Source organism: Camelus bactrianus, chromosome 2, assembly GCF_048773025.1.
Source record: "Camelus bactrianus isolate YW-2024 breed Bactrian camel chromosome 2, ASM4877302v1, whole genome shotgun sequence".
NCBI classification, from domain to species: domain Eukaryota; kingdom Metazoa; phylum Chordata; class Mammalia; order Artiodactyla; family Camelidae; genus Camelus; species Camelus bactrianus.
Window position 1 is genome coordinate 104082122 of NC_133540.1, and position 22649 is coordinate 104104770.

Here is a 22649-nt window from a genome sequence, read left to right on the forward strand (position 1 = left end):
TCAAAATCATAATATTACCTTACAGCTGTTAGGGCGGCTATTAAAATAATACCACCAACAACAAAAAACAACAAATGTTGGAAATAATGTGGAGATATTAGAATACCTGGTCACTATTGGTGGGAATGTAAACTGGTTCAACCACTGTGGAAAACAGTATGTAGAGTCCTCAAAAAACATGATGTAACCACTGTATGATCTGGCGGTCCTATATCCCATTTCTGAGTATTTATCCAAAATAACTGAAGTCAGAATCTCAAAAAGATATTAGGACCCCCACGTTCACTGCAGCACTAGTCACAATAGCCAAGATGTGGAAATAATCTAAGTGTTTACAATGAATAAATGGTTAAATAAAATGGAATATTATTCAGCCATAAAAAGGAAATTCTGCCATTTGTTACAACATAGATGAACCTGGAGGACATTATGCTAAGTGAAATAAGCCCGACACAGGAGGACAAATACCACTTATACGAGGAATCCAAAATAGTGAAATCCACAGAGACATAGTAGAATGGGGGTTTCCACAGGTTGAGGTTAGGGGTAAATGGGGAGATATTAGACAAGTACAAAAAGTTTGTTTATACAAAATGAAGAAGTCCTAGAAATTTACTGTACATCATAATGCTTACAAGTCAGCAAAGTATTAAGTATGCAATACATTGCTAAGAGTGTAAATCTTATGTTAACTGTTCTTATCATAAAAAATTATAATTATAATATGTTGGGAAGAAACTTCTGTAGTTGTGGGTAGGTTTATGGCATAGATTGTGGTGAATGGTTTCAGTGTAGACTTATTTCCAAACTCAAAGTTTTATATGGTAATTATGCACACCTTTTGTATGTCAAAAATTAAATTTAGTCTTTTAATCCAAGAAATTGAAATTTAAGAATATATTCTGAAGTCTAACATAATGGCAGAGGAATTTTAAAACAAGTGACTACCTACTGTTAAATATGTGAAAACACAAAGACATTATTGGTAGAAACATAAATTTATGTATTATTTCTGGGAGGTAATTTGGCAATATGTATCAAGATTATTATTTTTAGTCTAGCAATTAAATTTCTAGGAATTGCCAGGAACAAACAAACATTCATGTACATGGAGATTTATGACAGCATTGTTTAAATTAGTAAGAAGCTGAGACTACTTAAATATTCATCACTAGGTAGATTTTTAAATGAGCTTCGTGTTTAGCTAAACTTCGTTAAGTATTTTTTAGATATTAAAATAGTTCTAAGAAATATTTAACAGGAGAAATATTATAGATATTAGAAAGAGGTTAATACTTTCATGCATATTCCAAACAATCTCCATTTTGCTTAAGTACACATATTTGTTTAGGACAAAAATAAAGATTGTAAATGTATGTGTGCTCTAAAATGTTAGTAACATTAACTCTGGGTGGGTGGTAGTATATGCGACCTTTACTTAATATGTTATATTTTTAGCCTCATATCAGTGTTCTATAATATCTCTATTATTTTTACACTCAGAAAAAAAATATTTTAATTAGGTATCTAAGAACAAAGTGGCCTGTGTAACATAGTAGTTAAAGGAATACAACTAGAATTACTAACTCAATATGCCTATAAAATTATATGTAAGTTTTCATTTGGGAAAGGGACCAATTAAGTCTGCTGTAGATACAGCTATTACTGAAGATAGGCTGGAGGTGCTAAAGGGTATTTTATTTTTTGTTTTTAAGAAACAGAACAAATGCACATATGTACATATAAAACTGCTGAGTAAAAACAGAAAATAAATTAAGGATATTAGAAGCCTTCCATCTGCCACCAGAACAAAGTAATACAAGTAAGAAGTAGCTCATTTTAATATTCTTTTTCTAAAATGAAGGCTTTTAGAACAAATATCCTGAATTATATTACACGTATATTTTATTATATGAGTTGGAACGTACCGTAAACATAACTAAAAAGCTCTAGGAACTTCCTAGTTAGTAAATTTTTTTACCTAAGGCATTTCACATGCTCTTTTTCTCTACATGAAATGCTGCTCTGCTTCTGCCCTCTTCACCCCCAGACCCTTAGCTCCAATAACTTGAGCTCATCTTCCGGCTCTTGCTTTATCAATCTCTTCAGTTACCTTGCATTCATCCTCTAGGGTAAGGATCCTCGCTCCGGGTTGACATAATAGCTAAGCCTACATTCCTTCCCAGCATTTATCCAAATAAGTAAATATATATATATATTTTCCTGGAACATACTATATACTTCACAGCCATTTGTTGACTAGATTAATAAATGAACAAATCCATAACTGTAGTCGAGAGATTTCCCAACATGACATTTACATGCTCTTCTGACTCTCATAGTTGTCAGCGACATATTAGTAACTCTATTTTACACACGAGTAAATAAAAAATTAGAGATTAAATTCTCACACAAAGCCACCTGGCTAGGGTCTATGACATGAAAATGCTTATATACTCTTTGGTGTCAATTTCAGCATGGTTTAATAACTCAACTATGGAGCCACATCATTCATTCATTCAGCGAAAAGCACTTGCCGTTATAAAATGCATCCTTCTTTTCCCGGGGATAAATACTACGACATACCACTAGAACGCTGGTCCACGGAACGCACTTCAGAGCCCACTTCCGCTCCCCTGCGCTGGCACCGCTGTGGATAATGAAGAGTTCAGCACATCTTTCGCTGACACTCTGTTGAGATAGGGCTTTTCTTTTTATTCCTGCTCCAAAGCCTGAATCTCTGGGCCACTGGGCCTCTTTATCACTATCGCAGCACCGCCACTGAAGCTGTGTGTGTATCCTTGGAGCTAAAAATAACTCGATTTGATTGTTCAAGCCCAGGAATTGCCAGGCCCTGAAGCTCACCTCTGGCTTTTATCCTAACTAAAAGCAGATAGCCACATACAATAGCAAGTGCAGGGAGAGCCTGAATATGCTCACACACTTCCCACAACCCCAGACCTGAGCAACTGACTCGAAGGAAAGGCTTCTTTAACAAGTTGTCAGTTATGTCCGCTTAGGATTTTTTTTTTTTTTTTTTTTTTTTTTTTTTTTTTTTTTGCCTTGTTCCTTAAGAGGATGAACAACCTCTTGGTTTCATGGGAACTTATCAGCTGTTTTCTTTTTTTTTTTTTTTCTTGGCAATGGACTGTGAAAATGAAATAAATTGCTTAGTGTTTTTACTATTGATCCAATTTGTATCAGTAATCAGATTCAAAAACCAATTAACAGTGGTGAGAGGAGGGTGTTCTACCCTAGTAAGAGTCTTAAAGCAGTTCCTGAGCCAGGGCATCTGACTGCGCAATACAATGAACTAGAAATAAAGAAAAAATTAACGTATCAACTTGAGTTTTACCTAATGCATCACATGAAATTATTTTAAAGAGGACGTTATGATTATCCCACCTTGGAAAAAGTAATAAGAATTAATCTGAAACAGTTTTTCACTTATCGAACTGGTAAAAATTTGAAGTTTTATATCAAATGTACTGCAGACTGTAGAAAATAAACACTGCTAATCGAATATTATTTGTGATAGTAACTTTATGGGGAAATTTAGTATCATCTGTTACAAATGAGACTATGTGAACCTGACAGTCTGAGTTTTACTTCTCCATACATATTCTTGAAAAACACTGGCATCTGAACTTAAGTCATATTCAAGGATGCTTTGTAGTTTTACTTGTAAGAGTAAAAACTGGAAATAACCTCAATTCAATTAGTGAAGAGGATACTGTATTATGAAATACAATAGAAAAAAGAATGAGGTAGATATTTATGTTCTAGCATAGAGAGATTTTTAAGCTATAGTGTCCAGTGTGAGGGGGCCCAGCAAATTACAGAACAGTGGGCTTTATGTCAAAAACAAAACAATACTCTTTTCTATAGTTATGTACATTTATGCAATACAAATATGAGAAAAAGATACTAGGAAGATACACATGAGAAGTTATTTCTCTAGCTGGTTCTAAAGGAGGAAGAAAGGGGCCAAGACTGAAGTTGTGATGAAGAAAAGTTAGATTTACATGACATGTTTAATATTAACAAAGACAATGTAATTAGCGTGTTGCTTATATAGTTAAAATTAATAGAACAGAAATATTCTAAATACAATTTGGCTTTAAATGTATCACTTTGAATGTATGCCTCAGAGAAAATTTTGAGCTGGTCATCAGTAACTGATCACAAAAATGACCCAGTTCTTTTTTTTTTTTTTTTTTTCTAAAATGGGTTTTCTGAAGCAATATAAAGCAGCTGATCTAATAAGAGAACTCCAGTTTCTCTGAATAGATATGGAAGATAAGACAAGTCATTATTACCTAGAGTGCTAGTGCTGAGGGGGCCAGTGAAGGTCAACGGATTCTTCTTTGCAGGAGAAGAGGGCATGGGGGCAGAGGAAAGTGCTAACGAAAGTCAGTCAGTGGGCAAAAGGGCCACGGTCCCCTCGACCCCTACTCACCCTGAATGAAAACACCCGTAGGACAGCTTCCTGCCAAGATTCCAGAATGAGAGACTGGGTGAATAGGTAACCTCAAATTTCCTTTCTCTTTTCCTTCATCTCTCACTACACCAGACAAATGGGCCTCTGTTCCTATTCTGACTCTCATTAATACTGATGAATTTCAGAATTCACAAGGGCAAGCTGGGAGAAGCAGGGTCTTCTTACTCTGCTTCCTCTTGTTAACACAAAGTGGTAATCTAGGACAAGGGTAATTATTAAATTTTAGGATTTTAATTTCTTTTTGTACACTTTTACTTTTAAATCAAAATCATCTCTCTATATTAAGCCCTCTTCCGCATTGGAGGTTACAATGATGCAGTGAATACACTTGGGAGACTGATGATGTAAGACCGAATTACTGTGTAATATTTACTAGGAAGCTTAACACTGTCAAGTTGCTTAACTATTTTTACCCTATTTTAGAAAAAGACAAGGGTGGGGCATTATTCCCTGACATGATGATCTCATAACGTCTCTCTAAGAATGAAAGCACAAAAGAGCTTTAAAAATTATAAATCACTGTACAACTTATAATTAATAGTAGGTTAAGTCCAGCTGTGTTTTTGGAAATATAAAAATTGTGAATATAAAAGGTAATAAAAAAAATTATATTCAGGGTCTATATTTTTATTAAGGAGGAAAGAAATGGAAAGATGATCAAATTTTGCAAAATATACTTTTAAGTTCATAAGATATAAATATCAGGAATTCAAACACATTTATTCCCCTTAAACTAAATTTTTATTATAGTGACCATTCATTGTCTTTAGTCTTTTGAGCAAACACGCCATTAAGTGAAATATAGTAGAAAAAGCATGCTCGTGAGAATGTAGAAATGAAAGGTGTAGAGTGTGGCTAGAGACACCTGTGGAAGTAATAAAATATTTGGAATTCTAGAATTTTATCTCAATTGCTTGAGAGGGAAAGAAAAAAAATACATCAAGAGAAATGAAACTGGGGTGAGTTTTCTAGAAAACTAATTTTAGATGAAAATCTCAAAAAGGTTTTAAGTTCCAGGAGACGCATAGCAGCTATTCTGAAACTTAAAAAGACCAACAAAAGATTGCCACTGGAGTTCAAGCCCCGGCTTGAGTGTGACCCCAGAGAGAACACTCTCCTCTGGCCAAAGGATGCCAGGGTGATGGCTTTTTGACTGCACTCACTGATGCATAATTTTTTTTGGCTTGACCTCACATGGATGCCACTTTCGTCTCATAACTCCCAAAACACAAACTGTCACTACACCCTAGTAGCTTTGATGACTAAAACATAATATTTTATCTCTTACTTTCTGAAGGAATGAAGAGAAAAAACATTTTTCTCAATCGAAACAGATTTATAAATCATTGATGATCATACTATTAACAAAATTTATATAGCATTTTTTGTGTTCTAGGCACTATATAAAGCTCTTTATATTTAATCTTCACAATGACCCTGTGAAATATGTACCATTTTATATACACATACAAACACATATACACAAACTCATATATACACAAACATACATATATGATTGCAAAATATACATGCATTTATATATAATTTTATATTTGGCTCATAGCTTTCAAATATTTTGTTTTTATCACTTAAATACTAGAGCAGATGATTTTTTGCAATGAAAACATACATAAACTTCAGGGCCACAGTTCATAGTGTAAAAATGACATGGGTTCTTCATTTTTTGGAATTTTCTTAATAAGCATAGACTGTGTAAATTCACTGCTTAAATTATATTTTTGTTAAAATAGAAAAATACTACATTGAATTCAAGTTACAACTAGAAGTGAGGCTAGAAAAAAACAAATTAGGAATTAGAATTGCTCAAATATTTCATAAAGCTCACTAGCTCATAAAGATCACCTCACTAGCATTTGGCCACTCAACACCCTTGCCTTCTTTTTCTCCACCCTGAATGAAAAGTGATTGTCAAAGCTCAGATTCTCAATTTACTGCAACGCATCAGGCTCCTTGCTAGCCACGAGTGACTTATAGAACACTGAACACGGAGCTTGTGGGGTGGAGGGGAGGCAAGTGTGTACAGTAGCTGTACAGTGTGCTGATAGCGGAGATAAGGGTAGTACAAAGTGCTCCAGAACCACAGAGCCAGCCACAAGATGCGTGTGTGTGTGTGTGTAAAATCCATGTCTTATTCTGAAGTAGTTAGATGAGGGAAAGGCAGAGAGCACAGACTGGGCAAAATATTATCTGGTCCTCGGGAAAGAATGCATTTTGGCCACACAAAGTGCAGCTCTTACCTTGCAAAAGCTGAAGAATTAGGTGTAGGAAGTAAATTCAGAAATGACAGAATCTAGAAAACCCAGGAGTCACTGTAATAGAAGTTATAAGAATTCCATTTATCCTTGATGGCCAAGATCCTAAAAATTCAGGTTTCAATGATTACATTATTTTTTTTTCCCAAATTCTGAATAAAATAGCTGTTCCTCTGACATAAGGAACTTCTACTAAGACATTAAGATAATGGGCAAAAGACAAAGAACACTCTACCATCAATGTTGGGAGTATGAGAAAAAAATGTAAAGATGGTGTGTCATGATCTGTCCAGTCTCAATCAAGCATGCTAATAAAGTTGAACATAGAACCAAAATAAATTTCTGCCATCTCATAGCCTGAGTTTCTAAAAACTTTAGATTATGGGACCTCAAACAACTATCACTTTTGAAATTTATATTAAAATTGGATGCATGAAATAGCCAAAAAGACTGAAGTTGGGACGATGCATATAAATAGAAAATAAAAATCAAGTCCATGTAGTGATAACCAAAACCCATTTGGAGGTGGTGGCCAGTTCAAAATATCTACTATGCGACATCTAAATACTACTCCAAGCTTCTGCCCCTGGTCATACATATAAATTAGGAGTAGACTACTTCTCCATTGCATACGTTAACAAATGGAGTAGATTAGGCCGTAAGATGAGAAGCCTGATTGCATTTTCAAATATTTCAATTTCAGTTTTCAGAGAAAACCCACTTATTTTTAACCTAGCTCCTATATCAAGTCTTACTCAAAATACAGATAATGTCTGCATTTTAAATTAACATATAAATGACTATTGACTTAGAAAAACTAAGCTGACCCTGAGGTCCTTTAGCCATCAGCGAAGACTAATGAAATAAAGAGCATTTTAAGTTATGGGGAAAGTGTCACCAAATTTTCATTGATTTGTTCAGTAAGTATTCATAGGGCATAGTTGTGAAGAATATAAAATTCCCTGCACTCAATATCTGAATTATGCACTTAAGTATATAAAAATCACAATTATAAAATGCTAAATAGTAGTTATAGTATCAGGGTTCTCCAGGCAAACAGAACCAATAGGATATGTGTACATGTATATTAAGAAATTTGTTTTAATTGTAGGAGGCCCCCAAGCTTGAAATTTGTAGGGAAAGAAACTGGAAACTCAGGCAAGATTTCTATAGTATAGTCTTGAGGTAGAATTCATTCTTTTCTGAGAAAACTCAGTTTTTGCTTTTAAGACTGTCAACTGATTGGATGAGGCCCACCCACATTATCAGGGGCATTCTCTATTACTTAACATTTTACTAGTTATATGTTAATCACATCTATGAAATATCTTCATAGAAATATCTAGACTAGTGTTTAATTAGGCCAAACAATTGGGCACCACAGCCTAGCTAAGTTAACCATAAAATTTAACCATCATGGCAGTTCAAGATAATAGACACTCAAAGTAATTATTTCAGAGATAGAACACTTGATATTGTAGCTCTCTGATCAGTTTTAATCATATACAAATCCCCATCCTGCAGGATGACAAGTAAGAGGCCTGGACAGGTAATGAAACTCATGTCACTATGAGAAAGAATTATTAACTAGAGAACCATTGAGCAGAGGGCTCTGCCACTTAAGAAGGGAGTCTGAAATAACTTCATCATTTCTGCTGAAACCTCTCGCATGGCATGGGGAAGACAATAACTGAAAAAGGAGGACGATGTGGCCTTGAAACTAGGTGTCCTTATCTTTTAGAAATGGAAGGAAGATACAGGAAGTAAGTATGCTAAAAAAAAAGAAAAGCTATCTTTAACATTAGGTGCTGGTCTAATACTATTAGCTGGACCCTAATGTTGCTAGGAGGTTACCTGGTACTCACAGTGAGGTCTTGGTGTTCTCTTATGAACATAATTTTACAGAACAATTTTACAGAATTTTACATCAATGTCAGACAAGGCCACGCTGTGGCTGCCATGGAGCAAGACAAAAAGCAACACCAATCCCTATACATGACTGAACATAAAGATTGTATAAACTACAAAAAAAGCCCAACACCCCGTCTTTCCTGCCTCATGAGTAATGGCTGCTTATGAGTTGCAGCTTTAGCCTCACTCTGTTATTCTTTCTTTCTAGATAGGATCTCTTAAAATACCGAATCATGGTACCCACACTTCCTGATGGGGTCCAATTCAGAACAAAGTCTAGCTTTTCTAAACTCTCCCCAAAACACCTACCACGTAGAGCCCAAATTCTACAATAAATCCTCTCTAACACTTCGTTACTTAGATGTTACCCAGTACCCAGTGGTGTGGTACCTTGTTAAAAGTGCAATACATCAAAATTGTTCAACTACACATGTATTTCTGATGATCTTTAGCAGAGGGCATGGACAAAGGCAAGCAAGCAAGAAAGAGACTAACCATTATGTGGATCAGAAATATGGTCTCTGGTAGACCAAAAAGAATTACCATGATAACTATTTTGCCAAATCAGTTTTCAACTGAATGGATGACTACAATAATACAAAATATATAGTGGATGACTGTGATAAAACACAATATATAGAATCTTCACAAAAATATTTTAAGTATACCTAGTTGTAAAACTGGCTACTTTTTTAAACTGCAAAATGGCAGAGTTCATTTTGGGATTAACTCATGAGAAAGTTGTATATACTATGTAGGGGGACAAGCCAAGTTATTACTTTGACATAAAGCTTGACAGACTGACTCTTTGGTAATTTCATGACAGATATTCTGAGGATAAACTCTTCCCCAGTATACTCACTTGGAAATCATATTTTTCTTAAGTGAAGAAATCCAGTTTGGGAATTTTGATGCTGCAAGCATTCATCTAAATACTTTTTCCTGGCTATCCATTATCACTGATAATATCTATATTTTCAATGTATGGTTTACTTCCAAAACATCTACTGTGTTCATAATGCAGGCTTGATAATAAATCCATGACACTCTACCAAGAGGAAAACTGAGCTCTATCAATTTATATAATACTTGAACTAACTCTGTCCAACATGTAGGCTGTGATGTATGAATGGAGGTTAAAACTAAACCGGTGTGCATGTGCATGTCTGGGTGTTTACCATCCCAAGATCCAGAGTCCTCTGGAGCATTTTCTTGTTTGAGTTCACCCACGTGCCTTGAGTTCTCAGGCTCTACCCTGGGAAATGTCAAGGTGCTGGATGAGGAGCTGTAGTGTACTGAGTTTGCAAATGTCCTCAGAATAAAAGAATCAACCTCAAAGAAGACGATTTTAATGATGACCCATCATACGGTTTGAAAAGATAAAGGAAACAAGGGAAGAGTCCGGGTCATGCTACCATGTACTGGTTTGGGGTCATAAGGATCAGATGCAGAAGCACTAGGACATGAAGAAAGGCATTCAGAGGGAGTGGCAGTCACCCAAAGGGAAAGCTCTTGCTTATGAGCGTCTGGTGAAGAATGAGTTGATGGAAAACAGCACTGAGTATTTCAGTCAGCTTACTCCCAAGATAATTTCATAAGCATGCCTTGTGTATTAAAATTGTCCCTAATAACTTAGGTTTAAACAATCATCTAAAAAGTAGTAATGGTGAGAAATGATGTAAAAATAACAAATGTAGAAAACTTTCCAGAATGTTCTCCCTATTAAAAATGACTCAGTCAGAAGATAAATCCTATGAACTTATGAACACAATTTTAGCTAGCATCCAATTCTAAATACTACGCAAATTTGTAAGGGAAGAAAATACTTGAGTACAAAGAATATAGGAAACTTTTAAATCATAGAATATCTCAGTGAACATCAGAACGTTGCTGTTGAAAGGAACCAATATACATGCAGTGTAACCTCCCAAAGCATAAGTCAGCCTCAAAACATGAGAACTCCTCCTGCAGGGAAATTCTGTGCATGTGATCAATGGTGCACATTGATTTTTTCTTTCTGGTATTAATGTCATTTATTTTTCCTGCCCTTTTTCTTCTTTTTTCTGGGGTAGGGGATTGTCTTCATACCCACTTAATTTGCTTTTTCTTAAGTTTATCACCTTTTCATTTGTGTCAAGGAAAGACATTACAAAACAACCACTATTACTATTATTTTGTAAAAGAAAGTTAATTACAACATCAAAAGGTAGGAAGGGTATAATCTTAGAATAAAGAACAGTTTCTTTAAGTTACAACAGTCAGGAAATTTATGCCAATATCACACAAACACACCATCACCATTGTCCATATAGTTCTCATTTTGTCATGGAGTAACAAAACATATACCCTGAACTCATTACTAGATGAGGTGATCTCTCAGATGTCTTTTGGATTCTTATGATTGTGTTCAAGTTCTATTTTATGTGTATTTTTATATGGTAGTCCATTTTTCAAATTTTTCCATTTTCAACATGTGTAATCCTACACATGGATTGTTGATATTTTCCAATACCAAACAGACTCCCTCTTCCCCATTCTTTTAACTGAAATTCTTATGGAGAAAGTTGTATATTCAAATGCAATGGTAATACAGTTCATATATAGTTTTAAGAAGTAATATACAAATCCCGTATTCACTTTCCCCATCTATTTCCCCAAATTATAATAACATTTTGCAAAATATGAAGATATTGAATGGATACAATAAATAACAGTTCATTCTGATTTCACTGATTTTACCTGTACTCATTTGGGCATGTTTATGTGAACATGCATGGGGTGGGGGGCAGTGTTTAGTTCTATTTAGTACTAGCACAACTGTAGGTTCACATATCCATCAACAGTCAAGAAATGAAGAGCCCCATGATTGCAAGAATCCCTTGTGTTGACCTTTTATAATCATACTCACCTTCCCCTACTCAGTCCCCCTTCCTAACTCCCAGCAGTGTTTACATTTCAAAATGTTATATAAATGGAATAATATAGTATTTAACTTTCGGTGTTGGTTTATTTCACTGAGAGTCATCCGAGTTGCTGTGTTTATCAACACTTTGTTCCTTCTTCTTGTTGAGTACGTACGTGCCATGGATTGTTGGCCATTCATCCACTCAAGATTATCTGGATTGATGACATATTCTGGCTACTCAAAATAAAGCTTCTTTGAATATTTGTGTAAAAAAAAAAAATAACAGAAGCACAAATAAAGGCTTTAAAGGAACTTTGTCATCACAGGAGAGGTAGAAGATGATTATGCATATGTGCAGGGTCCATGTGAATGTACGATTTTCATTCTAGGCATTGTTCAAAGAGGTTTTAAATCATTTAAACTTCATAACAATCCTAGGAGGTAAATACTGTTCTATCCTCAATTTACAGGTGAAAAAAAATTGAGGCAGAGAGTGGTTAAAGTAATTTTCTCAAGATCACGTGATTTGTAAGTAGTCAAGTTGGAATTTGAACCCCCAGCAGTCACCCCACAGATAATTATCATAATCACAGTTTAATACAAAACCAGAAGAAGCAGAGGGGCCAACTGAAAAGTAATTATTCTTTAACTGCTTACAACTATTTCCTGGCTTTTATGAATTTGATCATAGGCATGTCATTTGACCACACTAGACCTACCCATATTCAAAGATAAAGTTGGGTGGCTCTATTTGATGATATATATATGTATATATACTTTCTTTCAGAGCGCATACCTTAGTTTTTACTGTGGTTAAAGGAATACATGCCCAAGTGGGAGATTTTTGACTGCTGAAGCTGGCAAGTCTCAGTAATTTCAGGGCACTCATATTTATATTTGAATACAAAACAGCCAAGCACCAAACACTCTATATTGTATGTTTACTTTAAAACAGATTATTTTAGAATGCTCTTAACTGTGACAGAAATGCATTTCCTCCGAGAAACTTTTTAGTTCTTACTTTAAGGCAAGAATCTTACAAATATTTATGCCGTGTCCTAAAATGGCATCTCCAAGATTTTATGAGCTATTAAATTTATCACCCAAAGGGACTCAGAATAAAACCTTCTCCAGTTTACTCGAACTGAGTTTTAAAACCAAAAAATTGTGACAAATAAGCGTATTTTTCATATCTTCTCATGTATGCACATTATCCCTTCATGGACACTAAAAAAGACTAATCTTATCTTTTAAGTTTCATTTTTTTCCCTCAGAATTTATGGTTTCTCTAGGGCTTTTTAAAAAATTCAAAGGTATTTCAATTGTATTATTAAACTAAAGTATAATACTGTGCAAATGATGCATAAATTGAAAATTTCTGTGTAACAGTGGTAAATATGTTTATCTGTGTCAAAAAAGATGAGCATCATTACACTGGGGTAGAATGTTATAGTTTAAAATTTAATGGACAAGATAATATTGAGAAAGAGGAACAGTAATTTGTATCACAATCTGTAATTGTACCTTAGTTCAATCTAGTTTTTAACTATTTTTCAGATTTAAGAAAGGATTTGCCCTTACATCACAGAAAATAAATCTTAAAGTACTTGTCTCCATAGAGAAATTCATATGAGATACTTCAAAGAGGAAGGCTTTTCAAACAAAATTCACTTTTATTCTATTTTGTGGAATTTGATAAATCATTCGTCAGGAGAAGTCTCCTACAAAAATCTCGAAGGAGAAACTGACACTATTATTTTCAGTAGTCAACAGCTTGACAAGCACCATATAGAAATTATGTTGGCTTCTAGAGTCTTTTATAAAGTTGTTTCTAAAACACACATACACACACAAATCACAAGAATTTTATGCTGTGCAGTTGCAGACATGTAAAAAAAATGGTTTTTCCCAAAGGAGGCTCTTTTTTTTTTTTTTTATTAAATACTACGCCCAATTAAGTTCAGTTAATCATTTTGGTGTAAAATGAGCTGCTGTGGAGTTGTCTTCCCTGAGGGAGTCAGCAGCTCTCTGGCGTTGAATTAGAAAACAAACAGCTGAAAGCAATCCAACATCATTCCAGCTCCACAAGAATTTTTTTCTTAATACAAGATCATTTTGCCCAGCTACCATTGGCTTTTAGTAAGGCTCAAGTGTTTATTTAAAAGACAGGATATGATTTGGTTTTTCGAAGTGCTAAATATCCTACAGTACAGGTGCCACAAAGTAGGAGAGTGGTCTCAGCCACTTAATGCACTAGTGTTTCCAAGAAGCAGTAGCTAGGAAAGGGTGGTCTTAAACAGATTTATCTTGAGTGCAAAGAATTTAAATATATATTAATGACAAATGTACTTATTTTTCATTGGTCTCATTTGAACGCTAGGTTTTACATCGATTGTAACAAATAGGCAAACATAAAGCAATGTAACATCATTACTAAGAAATTAACACTCTAATAAATAAAAAAAAGAAATCAACACTCTTAAAACATTTCAATTATATGCAGCATTTAAAAGATTCCTAGGCATCTTAATTGTAGTAATCGAAATCATAAGTTGTTCAAGTTACTCCTGAAGAACTCAAGATTGAAGACAAGTTGCATTTTTATTCTAAAAGTGATGGAACTGAGTAAGAAAACTGCTCCTTACCATTAAATCTCTAAAATAGCATGTATAGAACTCTTCCAACAAGATAACACATTACTGTACCATGCAGAACGGCAGCATTTTTCCTTATAATCCCTACTGTACTATATATAAATACAAATTCATATTATAAAGCAATGCATTATTTCTATGCATGGTCATTTTAAGGAATACAAATTAGTTATCATGCTTCAAAATGTTCTGATTTCTCACTTTATGTTTCTAATGAGCCCAGCAGATGCTGGAACCCTACAAGAATAAATTGTAATTCTTACTGCATAAAGGGACTTTCAACTAATACACATTTTCATAATATAATTAACTTTAAATTAGTAAACTAGAATAATCTAGTGTTGTCAGAATTCACATAACAGCGAAAGTGGCATAGAATGCAATAAAATAATGGATATTTACATTTAACTTTGATTTTAAGTCATATTGTCATGTGAAAATATTTGTAAAAAGTTTCTAGCGCTATCTGCCAGAAATCTCAAAATTCCTTATTTCATTTCATTAGGTAGTGGCCAGATAGGAGTGCGGGTAATTAGGGAAGTCAGGAGACCTAAAAGTAACATGGCAATAGATGAAGGAGGGGCACTTGGGCTAAGACACCTGGACTTATGAATGAATGTGATTCGGACCTGCACACCTGAGTGAGGTGTTGAGGCAGATGAAATAGTCTCAGAGGCCAACTCTTGAGAAGCAACCAGAAGTCAAGGCACAGAACCTGGGAGTCGCTGCAAACTCTCAGGCATGACTTAGGTGAGGAAGCACATCAAAAGTTTGTACAGATCCATGTTTTCATGTAAACTGTTTGGCAGCCAGTTCAAGAAAAGGAGACTTATTACAGAAATATAAAAGTTTCTCAGGGAAGCATAGGGCAGAATTTCAGCTGAGGCCATTAGAACGGTATGAAACCAATAATTGAAAACTTCAGGAAAAAAAAATCACAAAAATCACTCTGTCTCTCCCCCTCTCCTCCCCCCACGCCTGGCTGCTGCTTTGCTGTACTCTTCTCCCTCTCTGAAAATGACTTTTATCTGCTTTACAGCATTCAGGATAGAAAGTGGTCATCACTAACATTCCCCAGCCCATTTTCTCCTTTTGAGAGTGGTGCCTGACTGATTGGAATCACCTGGAGTCAAGTCCTCCTGGAAAAGTCATTGGCTTAAACCAGCTATTCAGTTATTCGTGGCTACAAGTTGGGTAACAGGAATGTCTGAGCAGTGAGAGATACTAGAAGTCAAATAAACCACCTGTGATTTCTACAGTTCTGTACAAAGTAGAACTTGAGAATGCATCCTAGGAAAAAGCTCCAGAATGGTGACAGGAACTGGCAAAAAGTAATTGGGTCTCTTAGTAGGTCTGTAAGTCTGTTCTGTCAGATTTTGAAATGTTTGAAAGCTAAGACTTACAAACCCACTAAGGACAATCCTTCTGAGTTCTTCAGCAGCTTTTGCAACCCCCCCCCCAAAAAAACCCACACATTGTCATATTTTCTAGAAACATTTTCTCTAACCATGTTATGTTTCTTTAAGGGCAGATCTTATTTTTATTATCTTTGATAAAATATAACTTTAAAACTATATATAGTAAACCTACCATTTTTCCATCATGATTTCATTTATTGGTTTTAAGCTAAAAAAAAAAAAAGGCATCATTCATCCAGAGAAATGAAAATACTTAACTATTTTATATTTCTTCTGACACATTTCTTTAAACTTTAGCTCCTGGGAGTCTCAAAACAAAATTTATTACCCACCTTAAGCAACTGCATAATCTAGTAAGCCTATAAATCTATGTTTTGAGTTTCATCCCACTTTGGTGGTTATTCAAATTTAAGTTTTATTTTTTATTTCCATTATATATATTTCCTGTAAGCCACTTCAGATCTTTTGTCAAAAGAGACAGGTTTTGAGTCAATAGCTTTTTCTTCATTAGAGTAAATCTCATATTTTTTTATAGAAGCCAGTAGAGAAAAATGATTGATGTAATGTAGTTTTCATGTAAAAGCTTTTAAAAACTGTAATACATCAATTTTATTAAACAAATTGTTTTTATCTTCTCTGTTATGTTCTACAGTATGTTCCTTTTTAAAGTTTTTCTTTTTAATGTGTTAGGCAAGGGTAATAGCCAATATTTTCAACAGCCAACTTACCACGCGTCTGCCAATCAGAGCGGATGCCAGGTGTAGCGGCTGAATCGAGTCTGGGCGGAATTCTGCTTTGCCAGCTGTTTACCCTTTGGTTGTTAATTTAGGGGTGGTCAGGATGGCCCCTGGTTACTTTAAGAAGTTTCCTTCTTACCCTTAGGAAATAAGTATGATGTGAAGACACCTGTGGGGTTTGTGATGTTGGTGGTCATTGTGATGTCGGTGATCTATCATATCTCTTTCACCTTTAAGACTTAAACTTTAAAACATGACATTTATTGCTGGTAAAGCTGGATGCAGTATGTAACTAGAACTCAAGTCAAAAATAATTCCCTAAGAGTTCCAGCTGAAGCCTTACCAGTCAGTCATCTGAGGATCCTGGCCTTCCTTTCAACACAGCAAATGCCAAGAACCCAAGAAACGGCAGAGAAGAGACAAAAGAAAGAAAACAAGTGAGAGTCTGACTGCCCTGAAATGCTCCGAATAGTGTTCTGACTCAGATTTCCCACAGAAATCAGGAACAAGAGTCAAACTAGAGTAGAAGAGAGCGAGAGATGAGAGGAGAGAACCAAGAAAGGAAGTAACCCAGGCTCAGACTCTCTTTCCCAAATACTATTGGTCACATAGGTCACCCTTATTTTTGAGAAGAGTAACAAATAAAATCAGAGAAAAAGACACTGATCCCTTTGGGTCAAATGGGAGGCCCCTCTCCTTTAGGTAGGGTTAATACACATCAAAACACATAATAGTTTAGAGCCCCCTGTAACAAAATATGGAGCTAGCATAAACAATATGGCCTCAACTCTTCTGCAAATACATTAAGCTTGTTAAGTTCCATTGCTAATTCACTAATGTACCTGAGAATTTAAAGCAGCCATTGAACCGGTGTGGAACAGCAGGAAAAATTTACTCTGATCTCGGCAATACTTCCTTCTCATGACTTCCTCCAATTCAGCTACATAAAGTTAGGCAAACGGCAAAAGCTCTGTGAGCCTCAGCTTTTACATTTATGTGATAAGGGTAATAATGCCTCCACTTCAAGAGATAAACTTACGTAAACAAAAAGATAACATTTTATGTAAGGGGCTAATTACCGAATACTTTGCAAAATTCAAACCCAACGTACTTCAACTAAGTCAAACAAAAGATGGTGCCAAAATGTGTCAACAGCATGAACCTAATTTACAATCCACTTGGCCTGTCAAGTTTGGAAAATATACATTTCCTAAAGTTTCTTGGTTCTTTTTGGGAGAGTTCATTTGCATTATGGAAAATTTAAACAGAGAAAGTTAATTAAAATTCTTAAATTTTCTTACCTTTAATTTGCATAATCTATATTTTAATGCCACTGAGTAACAAATCTGTATACACATAAATCATAGCCAATCAAGATAACTCTTAAAATAAGATAAAACACTTAAAACAAGATAAAAACAAGTCTTAAAACAAGATAAAAACAAGTCCTAAAACAAGATAAAACTCTTAAAACAAAATTGAAAAGTGGGAGCATTTTTCTTCTTGCCAAGATTGAGTAACAGGGATCAGAATTACCCTCTTAAACTACAAAAAACAAACAAACCAGGGTGGGACAGAGAATGCATAAAACAACAGTTTTAAGTTATTAAACAGTTTTAACAGTTCAGATATTATGCATCAGGCAATAAGGAAAACGTTTACATGATGCAGCAAGGAAAGGGGAAACCATGGGGAGCTCTGCACACTCCCTGAGGTCAGCCGAAAGAGCCGGAAGGCAACAAGGGCCATGATAGCTAGAGAGTCATGTAGAGAGCTCCAGAGATTTATGGAGGTTCTCCCCAGAGACTCCAGCTAGAGAATCATCAGCTCACGCATGTGACGAAATTACCTGGGGCCAGGCAAAGCATTAGAAGGAATTCCTTCAGTCAGCACCAGCGGCATGGAAGATCTCAGCGTTCCAACAACATCAAGTAGGCTTACTTCTCAGAAAAGTTCTGTCCTAGTCTGATAAAACTGACCCTATAGAGTAATGATCCACACTCCTACCTAAGTTCTAAAGCAAGATATCAACAGAAATCAAACTGTTTCCAAGTAAATTAACAATCCCAGAACAAACTCAAGAATATACATATATAGAAGCAAAAAATATCCAGTACTTAATAATGTAAAATATTCACTCACTTTTGTTGAGTTTTACTTCCAGGAGCTCAACCAGGTTCTCATGGTAAATATCCGAGGAGAAACCGCTTTTTCCTTCTGCCAGGGAGAGAAGACGAGGAACCATTTTGAAAGACACCCGAGCACTCTTCTTAACAAGGCCCTCCTGCAGGAGAAGCTAGTTAGAGACCAGCCAGCTGGGTATCATAGAGCCTAACTACCTGAGGGAGGAGCAATACCCAGTCAGCTCTAGCCAGTCTGTTCCACCTGCGGGGGGCGGGTGGGGAAGAACTGAGAGCACTTGGGAAGTTTATAGTCCAGGGGCATTAGCTGGTGATAAAGATAAAATCTTAAAAGACAAGGGAAAAAAGAAAAAGGTTAACAACAGATTTCTCATTGGAATCCTAGTTAAGCCAGAAAACAGAGAAGCAACACCTTTAAAGTAATGAGGGGAAAAAAAGCCTATCAACTTAGAATTCCATATCATTTTAAAACAAAGGTAAAATAAAGGCTTTTTCAGACATAAAAGCTCATAAAATTTCATCACCAGCAAGCCTGTATTACAAGAACTATTAAAGGATTTCTGAAGGATAATGGTATAAAACATAAATCTGGATCAACACAGAGGAAGGAACAGCACTGGGAGTTGACACTGCTTGGGTAAATACTGAAAGCCCCATATCTATTTTTAAAATTAAATTTATAACCATAAACCTTCCCACAAAGAAAACTCAAGATCCACACAGCTTCACCATTTTACCAAACATCTAAGGAAGAAGTAATTCCAACTCTGTGCAATTTCCTTCGGAAAATAGAAGAGAAAACACTAAGTAATTAATTCTATGAAGCCAGCATTAGTGTAATACTTTTAAAACAGTGTAGGAAAAGAAAATTACAGTTCAATAACTCATAAAAATTGATGCAAAAATTATTAGCAAATCTTACCAAACTAAATCCAAAAGTATAAAAAATATGACAGATCATGACCAAATCGGTTTATTTTAGGAACTGTAGGACTGGTTTAATATTTGAAAATCAATCAATGCAATTTACCATATTAACAGAATGAAAAAGAAAAACCATACGATCATCTCAATAGATGCAAGAAAAACATCTGATAAAATACAACATTTTTTCCTTCTTAAAAACAAACAAAAATAAACAAGCAAAAACTCTTGGAAAACTATGAACAAAAAGGGTGATTCTCACCCTGATAAAGGGCATCTATTAAAAAAAACCTGAGAACAAATTTGGATGACTGACATTAACCGACTCTAAGACTTACTGTAAAGCTACAGTAATTAAGACAGTGTAGTATTGACAAAAGAGTAGACAAATAGATCAGTGAAACAGAAGAGAGAGCCCAGAAATTACTCACATCAATACAATCAGCTGATCTTTGACAAAGGAACAAAGGCGATTCAGTGGAGCAAAGACAGTCTTCAACAAATAGTTCTGGAACAAATAGATATCCACATGCCAAAAAAAAAAAAAAGGAAAAGAAAAAGAAGAATCATCTAAATACAGACCTTAAATCTTCCACAAAATTTAACTCAAAATTGATCATAGACCTAAATGTAAAATACAAAATTATAAAACTCCTGTAAGATAACATAGGAGAAACCTAGATGACCTTGCATATGGTGATGACATTTTATGTATAACACCAAAGACACAATTCATAAAAGAAATCATTGATAAGCTGGATTTTATTAAAATTAAAAACTTTGCTCAGTGAAAGACAATGTCAAGAGAATGGAAAGACAAGTCACATACTGGGAGAAAATATTTTCAAAAAAACACATCTGTTAAAGGACTGTTGTCCAAAATATACAAATAATTCTTAAACCTCAACAGTAAGAAAACAAACAATCCGATTTAAACATGGGCCAAAAACCTTAACAGACATGTCACCAAAAAAGATAGATTATAAATAAGCATATGAAAAGATGTTTCACAGCATATGTCATCTGGGAAATGCAAATTAAAACAACAATGAGATGCCACTGCACACCTATTAGAATGGCCCAACTCTGGAATACTGTCGACACCAGATGCTGACAAGGATGTGGCGCGAAGGAGCACTCATTCATTGCTGCCAGGAATGCATAAGGCCACAGCCACTTTGGAAGACAGTTTGGAGGTTTCTTATAAAACTAAACATAAAATCTAGTCACAATACTTAGTATTCTTTCACTCAAAGGAGTTGAAGACTTATGTCCACACAAAAACCTGCACACAGATGTTTATAGCAGCTTTATTTGCAGTTGCCAAACTTGGAAGCAACCAAGATGTTTTTCAATAACTGAATGGATAAAGAAATATGGAATTTTATTCGGCACTAAAAAGAAATGAGCTATTAAACCATACAAAGGCATGGAGGAATGCATATTGCTTAAATGCATATTGCTAAGTGGAAGGAGCCAATCTGAAAAGGCTACATACTGTATGATTACAACGAGATGACATTCTGGAAAAGGCAAAACTATGGAGACAGTAAAATGATCAATGGTTGCCAGGGGTTGGGTAGAGGGAGGGATGAACAAGTTGAGAAAAGAGGATTTTTTAGAGCAGTGAAAATACTCTGTATGATATGCTGGGTACACGTCATTACACACTTATTCAAACTCATAGAATGTACAACATCAAAAGTGAACCTTAATGTAAAACTATAGACTTTGGGAGATTATAACGGATCACTGTAGGTGCATCAGTTGTAATACATGTACCACTCTTCTGGGGGATGCTGAAAATGCCGGAGGCTATGCATGTGTGGGGGCAGGGCGGATATGGGTACTCTCTCTACCTTCTCAATTTTGCTGTGAACTTAAAACTGCTCTTACAAATAGTCTTAGTAAAAAAAATAATAAGTTCTAAAAAAGTGAAAGATTATGCTAGCTGATATCAAGTATTAAAATAAAGCTACAATAATCAAAATAGTGTACTATTGGTGTCTGTATAGACAAAGAATATAGAATCCAGAATAGATTGAGTTTTGAAAGAAATGCAAAGGCAGGAGAAAAGATAGTCTTCTCAACAAATGACACATATCTATATTTAAAAAATAAAAAAGAATTATTTCAATCTACAGCTTAGGCCAAATACAAACAGTAACTCAAATAGAACACAGGCCTAACGGTGAAAACTCAAACTATACAACTTCCAGAAGAAAACATAGGAGAAAATATTTTTTTAACATTGAATTAGGCAAAGACTTTCCATATAGAAAAAAATAAATAAATTGGGTCATCATAAGAATTAATAACTTCTGGTCTCTGAAAGACAGTAAGAGGATAAATAGAAAGGCCAAAGATTAGAAAATAATATTTGCAAATCACATATTTGATAAAGGGTTTATATCCAGATATGTAAAAAATTTTCAAAACTCAATAATAAGAAAACAAACAAAATGTTTTAAATTAGGCAAAAGGTTTGAATTAGACACTTAAGAAGATATATGGATGGCAACATGGAAATAAACACAGGGCAAATGCCCAACATCATTCATCATAAAGGATATGCAAATTAAGAACCTCAATAGATTACCGCTCAAACCTCAGATGTCTACTACTTCAAAAGACTGGCCATACCAAGTGTCGGCGAGAACGGGGAGTAACTGGAGCTCTCCTATACTGCTGGTACAAATGGGAAATAGCCAACAAATCCAGAAAAGCTTGGAAATTTTAAATAAATTTGTGTGTATGCCTGTCATATCTAACAGCTATTTCCAAGAAAACCAGATCGTATGTTCACAAAAATATTTGTGCACGTAAACATAAACATTGTACCCTAGTGTTCATAGCTGCTTTGTTGGTAATCATCAACAAAAACTGGAAAACCGTACAAATGACCATCCACGGATGAAAGGATGAACTGTAGGGTATCTATACCCTGGACTATTACACAGCAGTACAACCAAATGAACTACTGACCTATGAAGCAAAATGAATGAGTCTCAAAATAATTATGTCCAATAAAGGAAGCCATACAAAAAAGAACTCCTACTAGAATGGTGTAATATTCTAGGAAGTATAAACTAGAATACAGTGACAGAAGTATCAGGATTGCCTGGGGGTGGGGTGGGAGTGGAAAGGTGTTAGCAAGAGAGGGTGATCACAGAGGGACAGGAGGA

The 22649-nt window shown here is 35.1% G+C and overlaps 1 long non-coding RNA gene across 2 annotated transcripts in view; it reads right to left on the reverse strand.

Annotated features, from left to right (window-relative positions):
• LOC141574227 (uncharacterized) overlaps positions 1-19156 on the reverse strand; it is a 280600-nt gene extending 261444 nt beyond the window's left edge. Inside the window, exon 1 of one of the 2 annotated variants that reach the window (XR_012501070.1) lies at positions 18542-19156. This is a non-coding gene — a long non-coding RNA (uncharacterized LOC141574227). Of the gene's footprint in view, positions 1-2586; positions 6670-18541 lie in introns of those variants that run through there. The other variant, XR_012501069.1, reaches the window with a different exon arrangement.
• Between the last annotated feature and the right edge of the window lie 3493 nt (positions 19157-22649).